Source organism: Acipenser ruthenus, chromosome 26 (genome assembly GCF_902713425.1).
Source record: "Acipenser ruthenus chromosome 26, fAciRut3.2 maternal haplotype, whole genome shotgun sequence".
Lineage (NCBI taxonomy): Eukaryota > Metazoa > Chordata > Actinopteri > Acipenseriformes > Acipenseridae > Acipenser > Acipenser ruthenus.
The window spans coordinates 16,771,893-16,785,025 of record NC_081214.1 but is presented as its reverse complement, the minus strand read 5'-3'; the positions used below and the strand labels follow the sequence as shown (position 1 = coordinate 16,785,025).

At 36.0% G+C, this 13,133-nt stretch overlaps 1 protein-coding gene across 1 annotated transcript in view; it reads right to left on the bottom strand.

The window, feature by feature from the left end:
* The window catches only part of LOC117430251 (kelch-like protein 4), a 99,002-nt gene extending 86,194 nt beyond the window's left edge, over positions 1 to 12,808 (bottom strand). The window contains exon 1 of the mRNA XM_034050109.3: positions 12,703 to 12,808. The gene's annotated coding sequence lies outside the window, so the exon portion shown is untranslated. The remainder of the gene's footprint in view (positions 1 to 12,702) is intronic.
* Positions 12,809 to 13,133: the final 325 nt, after the last annotated feature.

Here is a 13,133-nt window from a genome sequence, read left to right as displayed (position 1 = left end):
ATATGTATATATATATATATATATATATATATATATATATATATATATATATATAACAGAACTGCAAGCCTTAATCATTTCCACATATTATGTCAGTCTATATTGTTTTATTTAGCATAAGTGAAGACTGAACTTTAAACCAGTGGGTACTATATTAGTAATGAATCATAGTATTATATTATTTTTCAGCTTGCCAGAAAACAAAAGGCAGAAAAAAATAATAATAATCTTGTGAAGAACAGTGTATATTTAAAAACGAAATTACCATATACCAAAACAAAATATAATAATGTAATACTACTAACACAAAATTGAATAAAACACACACACACAATTTCAAGAATTACATAAGGGAAGTTCCAAGTGAGGATGCTGCTATGGCAAAGTAATCTGTGCATGGATTAAACAAGGCTTCACCAGTAATATCTGGCATAGCCATTTACTGGATTTTAAACAACAGTGAAAAGAAAAGCATTCATCTTTTAATGGACTGGGTGACAATTAAATCAATCACTGAGAAATACTGGATGAAATGGACCCACTGATCTCTAAACTTTTAAGTCATTTGATATCATGAGGGTTATATTTTTTCACTGTAAAAATGGCTTATTTCACAGTCTAAAAATAAGTATTTTAAGATATTTCATGATTAGTGTGGAGTAGTGGTTAGGGCTCTGGACTCTTGACCGGAGGGCCGTTGGTTCAATCCCAGGTGTTGGACACTTGCTGTACCCTTGAGCAAGGTATTTTACCTAGATTGTTCCAGTAAAAACCCAATTGTATAAATGGGTAATTGTATGTGATATCTTGTAACAATTGTAAGTCGCCCTGGATAAGGACATCTGCTAGAAATAAATAATAATAATAATAATAATATTTATTAAAGCATATAAAGAAAAAGATAGCGTTCAAAATTAATCATTTTCTCTAGAGTTATTATACAACAAATGTTCCTAAATAGTTAAATGCTTACCTGAAAAGCAGTAAATGCTAAATTCCTTTTTATGTCTGCCTTTTAAAGACATCTTCACCATCAGTGAATTGTCAAACAAAATACAAAAACATAAATAAATGTAAAAAATAACAGGCCCATGAAATGCCCCCTTCTTGTCTGGACAGAGCGATCTTTAGTAGCACTATTTCCAATCTTTGATGGTGTCTTTTTCGCGAAGACATTTTAAGAAATCATGCAGCTTTCTGCAGTGTGTTCAATAACTTACCAGAAGCAAACTAAACCAGCTGCCAGGTTCCTAATGCAGTGTTACAGGTAGTGTGTCAATGGCAAACACTGTATTAATTTCCTTTACCTTGACCAACACACATATTTCCTTTACCCTGATCAACACACTTATTCCAGGACAGCTGGGTGACTGCTGAGCTCCCTGACAATTTTATTAATAGAGCTGGAACATCTCATGGCAGACACTTCTAAAATACTGACAAAGTCTAAGGTTTATCCAGACTGTAATTCATTTGATTTCAGTCACAACTCCTGACACTGCACAACACCTATTTCTTCATGGATTTCTACACAGACAATGAAGGGTATATTTAAATAGTAATCCCAGAGTAATTGGCCTATTCCTGGTAGTTAATGAAATGTAAACTGGTCAAAAAGAACGGACTGATTTCTTAGGGATTATTAATATATCAAAAATAACTGTTATACTGAAAAATATTTTAAACAATCATTAATTAATTAATTAATTAATTAATTAATTAATTAATTAATTAATTATCTCTTGGCATCATTAAAAAAATCTTTTACTTCTGTGAATCTCTGTGATCAGAGCTACCGCAGGTGCACTAAACAGCAGATCTAATGATAAACATAGTGAGCCACAGCGAGAGAGAGAGAAGAACATACAAAGCAAGGTCAGATGTGATTTAGATTACAGTGCATGTTCCACATCCACTTGCTGGATATTTCAGCCTTTTGTTTGTTGTGTGCAGAAGACTTGTGTGCTTAATTCAAAAACCTCCAGTTATATTCTATCAAAAAGGACCTTACGGTTACCTTACGAAGGTAACTTGTTCTTTGCCATTTTCAATCATACATATTACATGGCAATGGGAACTACATATTACACGGCAATACGATAATTTCACAGAAATAGCGTATCTGACAATATTTTATCCACCTCTAGTGAACATAACTTTGGTTGGATAAGTTGCATTAATTAATCCATCACATATATAGTACTAAATAAAGAAAGTGTCTGCAAACATGTTTACTGTTTTTAAATCAACCATCATACCCAGTATTGATTTCAATACAGTAACCTTTATTATTGAAGATTCTGTTTTAGCTTCCATCCTTCGGAGAAAAGTACATTTTGAGAACAGTAATTAGATAAGAGAGAGATTGCTGCTGACATTGCTGAATGGAAATGTACATTTTATAATTCAGAAATCACACAATACTGTGATATTCTTTGCTCTGTGTATGTTCATGGCCTTGGACATACGTCATACCCTTATATATTCAGGCAAATCACAAATTAACTACAATGGTGTGCAGTTTTAATGTAATCTATCGGCAAGTACCGGCATGTGTTATCCTTAAACTTAGTCCTTTTTTAGGTTCTGCTATTCTTTCACAGTTGTAAAAACAGGTTTTGTAGAATGAATGCCAAATTCAAGAAAAATCTTTGCTTTGTATATAAGCTGGTAGATATATTTTCAATATTTCTCATTCCCAATGGCAAGACATGTGGTTCAGAGTATGATTAATTTTCAAAAGTAGCAGATGGCTTTCCTGTGGTGTTTATCACAGAGAAGAGCACATTCTGTGTAGACTTGAGTCGTGTGCAGAACTCTGCTGAATCAAAATGCTTCAAGTAGGTATTTATTTTTTAATAGCACTTTGATATAGTAATTGTAAGGTCATTAAAATGGCGATTATTAGCTAGACATGCAAATAGATCTTACCTGATTTATGAAGTCAACACAAATAGTTTATTGTTTTGTGTGAATGGTTTCCTTTAAAATAAATGACTTTTTAAAGTTAATAAAACCATATGCACACTGTTTACATAGATTAGCTACCTGTAGTAGGCTATTGATATTTTACTGTATGTTGGAAAATAAACACATATATATATATACTTTTGTTGTTGTTGTTTTGTAAATGTTATTACTATTTATTTATTTTGCTTAAGGTTACAATACAGAGGCATGTCTGTATTGCACAGAGACAACAAGGAGGCATCATTATCAACTAACCAAGGTACTCTTGTGCTATCAGTAAGCCTGATTAAGTTATCCTGTAGGTTAATATGTCCAGCTGCTCTCTTCAACAGATAAATATACAGACGTGCTCAAATTTGTTGGTACCCCTCCACAAAAAACAAAGAATGCACAATTTTCTCTGAAATAACTTGAAACTGACAAAAGTAATTGGCATCCACCATTGTTTATTCCATATTTAATAGAAATCAGACTTTGCTTTTGATTTTTTATTCAACATAATATTGTAAATAACAAAACAAATGAAAATGGCATGGACAAAAATGATGGGACCGCTAACCTAATATTTTGTTGCACAACCTTTAGAGGCAATCACTGCAATCAAACGTTTTCTGTAGCTCTCAATGAGACTTCGGCACCTGTTAACAGGTAGTTTGGCCCACTCTTCCTGAGCAAACTGCTCCAGCTGTCTCAGGTTTGATGGGTGCCTTCTCCAGACTGCAAGTTTCAGCTCTTTCCATAGATGTTCGATAGGATTCAGATCAGGACTCATAGAAGGCCACTTCAGAATAGTCCAATGTTTTGTTCTTATCCATTCTTGGGTGCTTTTAGCTGTGTGTTTTGGGTCATTATCCTGTTGGATGTTGGAGGACCCATGACCTGCGACTGAGACAGAGCTTTCTGACACTGGGCAGTACGTTTCGCTCCAGAATGCCTTGATAGTCTTGAGATTTCATTGTGCCCTGCACAGATTCAAGGCACCCTGTGCCAGGCGCAGCAAAGCAGCCCCAAAACATAACCGAGCCTCCTCCATGTTTCACTGTAGGTATGGTGTTCTTTTCTTTGAAAGCTTCATTTTTTCGTCTGTGAACATAGAGCTGATGTGACTTGCCAAAAAGCTCCAGTTTTGACTCATCTGTCCAAAGGACATTCTCCCAGAAGGATTGTGGCTTGTCAATATGCATTTTAGCAAATTCCAGTCTGGCTTTTTTATGTTTTTCTTTCAAAAGTGGAGACCTCCTGGGTCTTCTTCCATTGAGCCCACTTTCGCTCAAAAAGCGACAGATGGTGCGATCAGAAACTGACGTACCTTCACCTTGGAGTTCAGCTTCTATCTCTCTGGCAGTTATCCTTGGTTCTTTTTCTACCATTTGCACTATCCTTCTGGGGTCGATTTTCCTCTTGCGGCCGCGCCCAGGGAGGTTGGCTACAGTTCCATGGACCTTAAACTTCTTAATAATATTTGCAACTGTTGTCACAGGAACATCAAGCTGCTTGGAGATGGTCTTGTAGCCTTTACTTTTACCATGCTTGTCTATTATTTTCTTTCTGATCTCCTCAGACAACTCTGTCCTTTGCTTTCTCTGGTCCATGTTCAGTGTGGTGCACACAATGATACCAAACAGCACAGTGACTACTTTTCTCCATTTAAATAGGCTGAATGACTGATTACAAGATTGGAGATATGTGTGATACTAATTAAAGAAACAAATTAGTTTGAAATATCACTATAATCCAATTATTTATTATCTTTTCTAAGGGGTACCAACAAATGTGTCCAGGCCATTTTAGAATATCTTTGTTGAATAAGCAATAATTCATCTCTTTTCACAGTTTCTTTGCTTTATTCTATGACATACCAAAGGCATGCAAGTATACATGATAAAATAGCTTTTAATTTCATCACTTTTCAGGAGGAATGAAGCATTATTTCAATGAGCTGTAAGGGTACCAACAAATTTGAGCACATCTGTACTTGTGGCCACTGCTGCTTGTAAAGTAAGCAAGTGAAAGAGTGCATGTAAAAAATAGTTTTAAAATGTTTGTATAGATGTACTGGATTATTGGTTTATAGCCAAATCAATTAAATAATCTCTACAAGACTAAGAGTGTATGATAAAAGTGTGGTGAAGACTCAAAACCAAGCCAGTTATCATGTTCACCATGTATTGTGACAGACAGAGAGAGACGGATGGATGGACGGATATGATTGGGCAACACTGGTAAAAGAAAAAGGATGAGGTGGCATTGCCAGTTTCTGCATTGGCTATAAAAGCATTATACAGTACTGTAACACATTATAGTGTGTCTATGTGAATGGGTTAGGCTATTCTGGGTATAGGCAAGTCTGGGGTGGGAAGCCTATACAGTCTAATACTGGAATAAAAAAAGCTCTGCATTCCGGTATAAATCTCAGGTTAGTAGACCATTAACGTATGGACTCTGCTATCTGTACATACGTGTTGTTAGTGTTCTCTCTGCTGCAAAGGTGAATATGTTCAAAAAGACAAAGGAATTATATTTATTAATATATTTCAAGGTTAAAAGGTTTTCCATACGATTTGAAAATGTACTTTGTGATATTTTGCTTTGCCTATATATAATTGGAAACAGCTACGTGGATATGTTGGGTTTTAATTTCTGATTTGAGGTTGCCAAACTACAAGCGCTAAAACACAAAGTGGTCATATCCATGCCCGTATATGGTCATTCTATTTAGGCAGGAATGGGTTAAACAAAGGCTGTGAACATTAACCATCTAACAGTGAATGTGAGTGTCTTCAGAATATTTCAATTCAAGTGATGCCAAAAAGCTGTTTCTTGTCAATTCACATTCCAATTTAATATATGATAGGTTAACAAGTTACCAGTATATTGAATTATCAAGGACCAGTGAGCTGGAAGTTATAGACGTTATAGTTGTGCTGAAGTATAGTACAGTGTTTAATCAGATCAATGATTTAAAAAATTGTTATGTGAAACTTTATTCCTAGTGCAATAAGAGAATAAAACTATCAGTGTTATCCAATGTCCATGTTATCTCATTATGAGTTTTGGGGCCAGTGAAAAGTTTGACCCAGTTTAAAGAATGGTAACAGTACTTGTTCAAAATAGAAATTGGGCTGTACTGACTATTTGTATTTCACATGTGCAACACTGTAATTCCCACTTTTACTGCAACTTACAGGGTAGTTTCTAATCTCCAAAGTGACAACATGTATATCAGCTAGCAGAGCAAAAAGCAGAATCTGACAGAGCTGAACAAAAACCAATGGAGGAAAGAGACTGCAGTCTAAATGGAACAGCTTAACAGTGGACCTGAACAATGGGTTGTGTTTATAAATAATTCATAATATAGTACTCTGACAAGGCAGGTCCTGTCATGTGGCCAGACGTGGTTTTAACCCATCTGTCTTTTAGACAATGGGTAACCTGGAGTGGTTGCTGCTCCCTGCTGTTCTCAGCTAGTAGTAATCACCTCATCAAGCCCTACCTTATTAAATGAATGTATACATTTATGAATTCAGTAGTTCTCCGTAGTCAGTTTCACCTGTTCCGCACTGACAGGAGCACTCGCTGATTGCTGTGCTGCTGCCTTAAGTCCCGCTGGTTGCTATACCCTGAAACTAACCTCTGCTCTGCTGAAATATCTCCCACCTGACTCAAGGGGGGTTAAGATGACTACACACAGCAAGACGCTGCAGGAACCCATACAAACAAAACTGCCATTGCTCAATTAAACTCCAGGCTGCAGCGAGAACTATCTGTTTTATTTATTATGTAAATAAGCAACTCTGTCCTGCCTCCCAGTTTTCTGAACCCTCCTTAGTAATTGGGCACCTCCTGCCCATTCTTTTATAAGCACACACACACACACATTATATATATAGGAAACTGAATCCCCATTAAAGCATATGGTGTTAATATAATATTATTTGTTTTATTATTATGGTAATGATGGCATTCCAGTTTTGTAAAAAGATCCATGGCTAGTAGTAAACACAAGTAATTCAGACCTAGTGGTTGTTGATGGCCCAGGTTAAACTATCTGTGTTACTTGCAGAGGGTTTGTTCTAATCCAGTGCAAGTTTAAAGCATATACAATAATGTCATGCATGCATTACACAAAACTTGCAAAATCCTTGCAGTAATTTGATTCTAAGTTCAGAGAATTGCAAATTCCCTGTGCAACACTTGTATCCTTTGCATCATCCAAGCATAACCCTAACATTTTTGTGGCATGCATGGAATCCTTCCATATCCTTGTGGTGTCCTTGCACAGTTCTTGCTTGATCGTAATGTGGTCCTTGAGTTTTTACCATTATTATTATTATTATTATTATTATTATTATTATTATTATTATTATTATTTATTTCTTAGCAGACGCCCTTATCCAGGGCGACTTACAGTTGTTACAAGATATCACATTATTTTTACATACAATTACCCATTTATACAGTTGGGTTTTTACTGGAGCAATCTAGGTAAAGTACCTTGCTGAAGGGTACAGCAGCAGTGTCCCCACCAGGGATTGAACCCACGACCCTCCGGTCAAGAGTCCAGAGCCCTAACCACTACTCCACACTGCTGTCCATACCATCTGCTGTTGACAGTGCTAAAACCCAAGTACAACCCTGGCACTCAGAAATTGATTATCCATACCTGACATTGATATTGATGTTAAAGTATTTTTTAACAACTAAAATTGAATGTCTAAAATTGGAAGTGTATTAATAGTGCCCAGTGTTACAGATACTGTTTTATATTTGTTACTCGGCACATCCATAGTGCCCATATCACAAGAAATACCATGATAGTTTTCACTAATTGGCACACTTGCAGGCAGTGTCATTCAGCCATGAAGGATTTTCCTTCCAGGATATAGCTGATGTACACTGGCTGGGTTGTGTGGGGAAGAGTACATTGTCTGAGCCTGTGCTGCACAAGCCTACATTTTCAGTGCCTTTAATCCAGCACAGTTGAATACTCACAAACACATATGTGAGGCTTTAGGGCACTGGATTGTAAAAGTAAAACAGGTTATGAATTCTGAGTAGTCGATAAGAGCCCATTCCGGATTGCACATTCTGCACCACCTTTAGTCTTACAAACAATGGTTACATAAAACACTGTGAGAAATCAGCTTCTTTCAAAACACACACGATTGAAATGTTCTCATAGGAAATTTTCATATTCCCATTGTATTTCACTGCAAAAATAACCCTATTATTGTTCTTTCCTAGAAGGTTATGTTGTTTCAAGAGTCTGCAACGAGCCGAGGAATCCTGTGTCTGGACATCAATAGTTAATCAGTTTCCAGGCAGGATTTGACAGCAATCTCTCTCATTGCAAGTGTGTAAACTACCAGTACCTTTCATTGACTTTATTTATTTGTAATGGTTTGACCATCGCTTGAAGTCACGCAAGCCCTTTTGGACCCACATGCTTAACCTTTCGAGAATGCGACTTCAACCCTGATGATGCTTGGAAAGTCGAATGGAGTTTGCAAGGTCACAAACAAACACCTTGTGAAAGACCCGACGGCTTCGATCTTCTACTTATGGGCAACCCTAAACCACATTTGTGTGTGTGTATGTGTGTGTGTGTGTTTGTGTGTGTGTATATATATTTCATACACACACCTACATGTATGTATAGATACAACTGGGATGCAAGCTACATAGTCCCCTTTCTTACGATTCTCTTTTCTAATTATTGTTATTTGTGAGCTTGACACCTACCCACTAAGAAAAGTGTCTCTAATTTCTCCCATTCCCCAAGCAGCTATGAGCTATGATAATTCATTACCAACATGGGCTAGAACTGACTCACTGAACTGTGAAATACCTCATATCCCACTGCCAAACCATTAATACAGTCCTGTATCTGGTACACTTCTTTTTTTCTGTTGACTGAGAAAACAAATAGATATGAATACAGCGGGAATTCTCAAAAAACCATTAAGACCTAGACTAATAGGTACCTAGCCCCCCATAGAGACAGTGACTGTCTGTGGTGAGAGAGGAAGTAGTGTTGAGAGCCAACCAAACATACTGGAACTGGAACGGAATTGCAGGATTAGAAATTAACCAATGGTAAAAGCTAAAATTGCTTTGATACTATTTGAGTATTTGATAAACCCTTCTAGGTAATACACATGGGCAGCAGGTGGCTAGGGCCGACAGAGCTTAAGCCCCTCAAACCTATTTAACAGCTCACCTACTTTTCTCCAGCCTGGGCATAAAATGTGCACCACACTGACTGACACCGACTGCCAAGGCCAGCCACCTCTCGCTGTTTAACTGTTGCTGTGCTGTAACTATGCTGTGGTCGGGTCTTATACTGGTTTTGAAACGTGATGATGTTTGTCGCAATTCGCGCTGTCTAGTTTTACGGCAATATTGTCAAGAACAAGGACAACAATATAAGAACTTGCTGCAAGAACTTGGGATTTGATGTATTAGGATTTGGGGTATTTTGACATTCCAGATGTGTTTAAAACTATGTTTTTGTGACAATATAAAGCAAAATAAATATATCTTTATGAATCGTAGACTGTGTATGGTAATAGCATTTGCTAAAGACTCCCCAAAGAAACACTCCACATGACATCCACTTTTTATTGTGTTCCAGATAATTAATTTTGCTCATAATGTGGGCATGCACGCGCTCATGCAGGGCAGCACAGCCAGAAAAAGCTTACAAATACAGTGACTAGGTAAATGTGTTAGGAATAGCTGAATGACAATCTGAATTCTTTCTAATGTAAAATGTGTTATTGAGGCACCACATGATCTACAAACACAATTATTTATCCCACCAGTAAAATAATGGAATAGATTTTACATGGTATGATCTTTTTAATTGCACACATACATTTTTAATTGGAAAAACTGATATTTTGATCCGATACCTATTAATAGAAAAGTAGCGACTTATTTATAAGGTATAGGGTTTATTTATATTGAGTTCTTTCGATTGGGAAAATGTGTAAGCAAGTTCTAAATATATGTCTTTATATATCTGCTTGTATACTACAGGTTACAGGGGCAGTGTAAAAGGTTGGTTCATATGTGCAGCAACTAGAAACCTTAATTATGTGGCAGAAGCAAATACAGCAGACAGCCAAAAGACAGTTACAAAAAATAAAATGTAATGTATCACCAACCAGTACAGTTATAATATAAGGGCTATATTTAGTGAAGTAAAGCCATGATTACATACCATCACAAATGCTCCCAGATACATTTTATTAAATCCAATTTACTACAATTTACTATCTCACAGTACTACAACGGCAACCCAGGCCGCTGTTTAAATCATAAAATAGACTCCAATGTCACTTTAAATGTAGATTTTGTATATGCTAATAAAACATTACACCATCATCATGATAAAAATAAAAACTCCATTAATCTGCTGATATATAAAACCATTAAACATGTTTGTTAGCCAAGCATTTCATTCAAAAATGGTATATCTCCACCCACGAAGGCTCGAAAAACAGGTACATCTAGTTTGTGTTACTAAACATGGTGGTTACTGAACAAATCAGGTGGCTTACAATATTGCTTTGATCCCAGGGAATCGAGGGATAGGCAACGTTTTCCCAGTTACGAGGGACAATTTTCAAAAGGTATTAGCATATCACAGAACAAAATATCAAAGACTTTCCTTTTTGTGTTTGGAATAAATATTTAAAAACATCATTAAAATGTATGTCCTGGTATTACTAAAGATGTTAAGAAATGCATAGCAGCTGCACTTATGTACAGTACCAAAAAGCTGGTAAGGAATCCAATGCAGATATGTGTACTGTCAGCATTGTTTCAAGGGTAAAGTACCCTTCATATCTGAATTGATCTGATAAACTCACTACCACTACCATTAACTGCAATGAAAGAATCTCTGAAGTTGATTTAAATGCATCATTGATAAAAGGAATAGCACAGCGGTTTACATTGTTAATAAATACATTTATGATAGGAATGAAGGTTTTTTTTTCTGCTGTGGAGAGTAAAGCGACCTGAAGGATAGTGACTTTTCCACAGTAAATTCCTGTCATGTAAATGTCAGTACCTGGCCTTGGACTATCTAAAGTTTGCTGAAGGATTTTATTTACTGATGTACTTTTCATTTCATGTAAAAAAACTAAAAGAACCAGTCACTTAACTGCTTGGGTGAACAGTGCTAACACCCTGTCTTGTTGCCATGGGCAGCACACGTAGCCGGGAGCACAAGGCAGCGTATCATAATGTCTTCAGAATATCATTCATTACCATAACTAGAATTCATCTGTTAATCCTAATACTGTTTTGAGATTGTGATTACTCTAATCAGATAACCAACATAAACTATTTGATTAACTGTGTGGTCCCTAAAACACAAGCATCCTACCAGCACTAGACAAACCAAGCCTCCAATGTGCCTTAGGCCTAATAAAGAAATAACATCCTGTAGGATCACAAGATTGACAATGACTTATAAACTTTTATTAGTATTATTATTATTATTATTATTATTATTATTATTATTATTATTATTATTATTATTTAGCAGGCGCTTTTCTCGTACAGAAACTAAACAAAATATAATATATATATATATATATATATATAAGTTACAGTTATATGCTCGTTATAACAAGCATTTAGCAATTGTTTCCAAATTTAAATAATTCAGAGGAATTTATACCCAGTAATTATGCTTTACAATTTCATTTTAAAACTAGTGCTATGTAAACTTAACTAAAAAGGTAATAGTCTATTCTATCACAAACTCAATGTTTCGGGGGGGGGGGGGGGGGGTCTTATTGGTGCCCACCCCCTTTACACTGGCCTCATTATAGCACTGCTTGCTCAGTTACTTCTACAAAGGTAAAATGCTGTGACTGTTAAACATGCCAGATACAGAAGTACAGAAACAGTAATGAATGATGACTGAGAACATATACCAGGGGATAACAAACAGATACAAAAAATAAATATTGTGCAAATATGAAAATAAGACTAGAGGGCAATGTCTAGTTATGAACTGTATTCACAGCATAGACATTACAAATACGCATTCAAAAGGCAAAACATTTGCAATTGTACCCATTATTTAATGTTCACATAACATTTTGAAGTCTTTGGAAAACAAGCAGGAGTTAATTTAAATATACATTATTTATAAGGCGGATCATACTGAACATGTTTATATTATTTATAGACACTCTATATTTATAATTCTAACTAGTCACTGCTGTGTCTGGATTGTAGACTCCAGCAGCAGCTGCAGGATTGATACTGGAACTGAGAGCTTTGCAGACAGGTCTTGTGATACAGTGGGAAATGTGGCATAACACACAGAGAGTTTCATCATTCTTAATGTCTCCCTGTAAAACTGTTAAACCCACCAACGGTGTCTGATTTCTGTTACCTTTTAACTTGAGCCAACAAAAAACCAAATAAACACAAAACATATCTTTCTAATAGAAGCACTCAAATTATTTAGTTTGTCATCTAGCTCTCAACTTATTTAAAAGCAATTGAATGCAGGCAATTACAAAAAAAAAAAAAGTATAAACACACCAAGCAGAGTTCCAGAACCTAATACAGCCGACAGCTTATTTTCCAAGATAGACGCATGTACAGCACTTGAAATATGTCCACATTACTCTGTTCATCACATACGGAACACCACACATTTAAATAACTGCAAACTTTAAGAAATTGAACTGTATGTCTTACCAGTTTACGTGTTCTATTTAGATGGCAAGTTCTTACACGGTGCCTCTGTGTTCCTTGATGGGACAGTGTTTTTTTTATGAAGTAAGCTGTAATAATAAAATGTGTTTTTTCAACATTTAGTGACAGATTATTTCAGGGAACTCTGTAACCTCTTTCCTTTTTTTCTCGGCCCTTGGTCTGCTGATAAATATTTGCATGTTCCCTCCAAAAAACACTTTCCTCTTTGAAAGGAAATTCCTGATAAGTGCTTTCCGCTGTACTTCCTTCAACGTTACATTAAACACGCAGGACTCCAGAGATCACTTTCTGAGTTCCTGGCTTTCTACTTTTTAACCAACACATAATAGTTACAATGGATTCAGTTCTCACAGATTCAATGGTACTGTACAAACACCGTATTGACCCAGAGTTTATAATAATAGGATTAATAG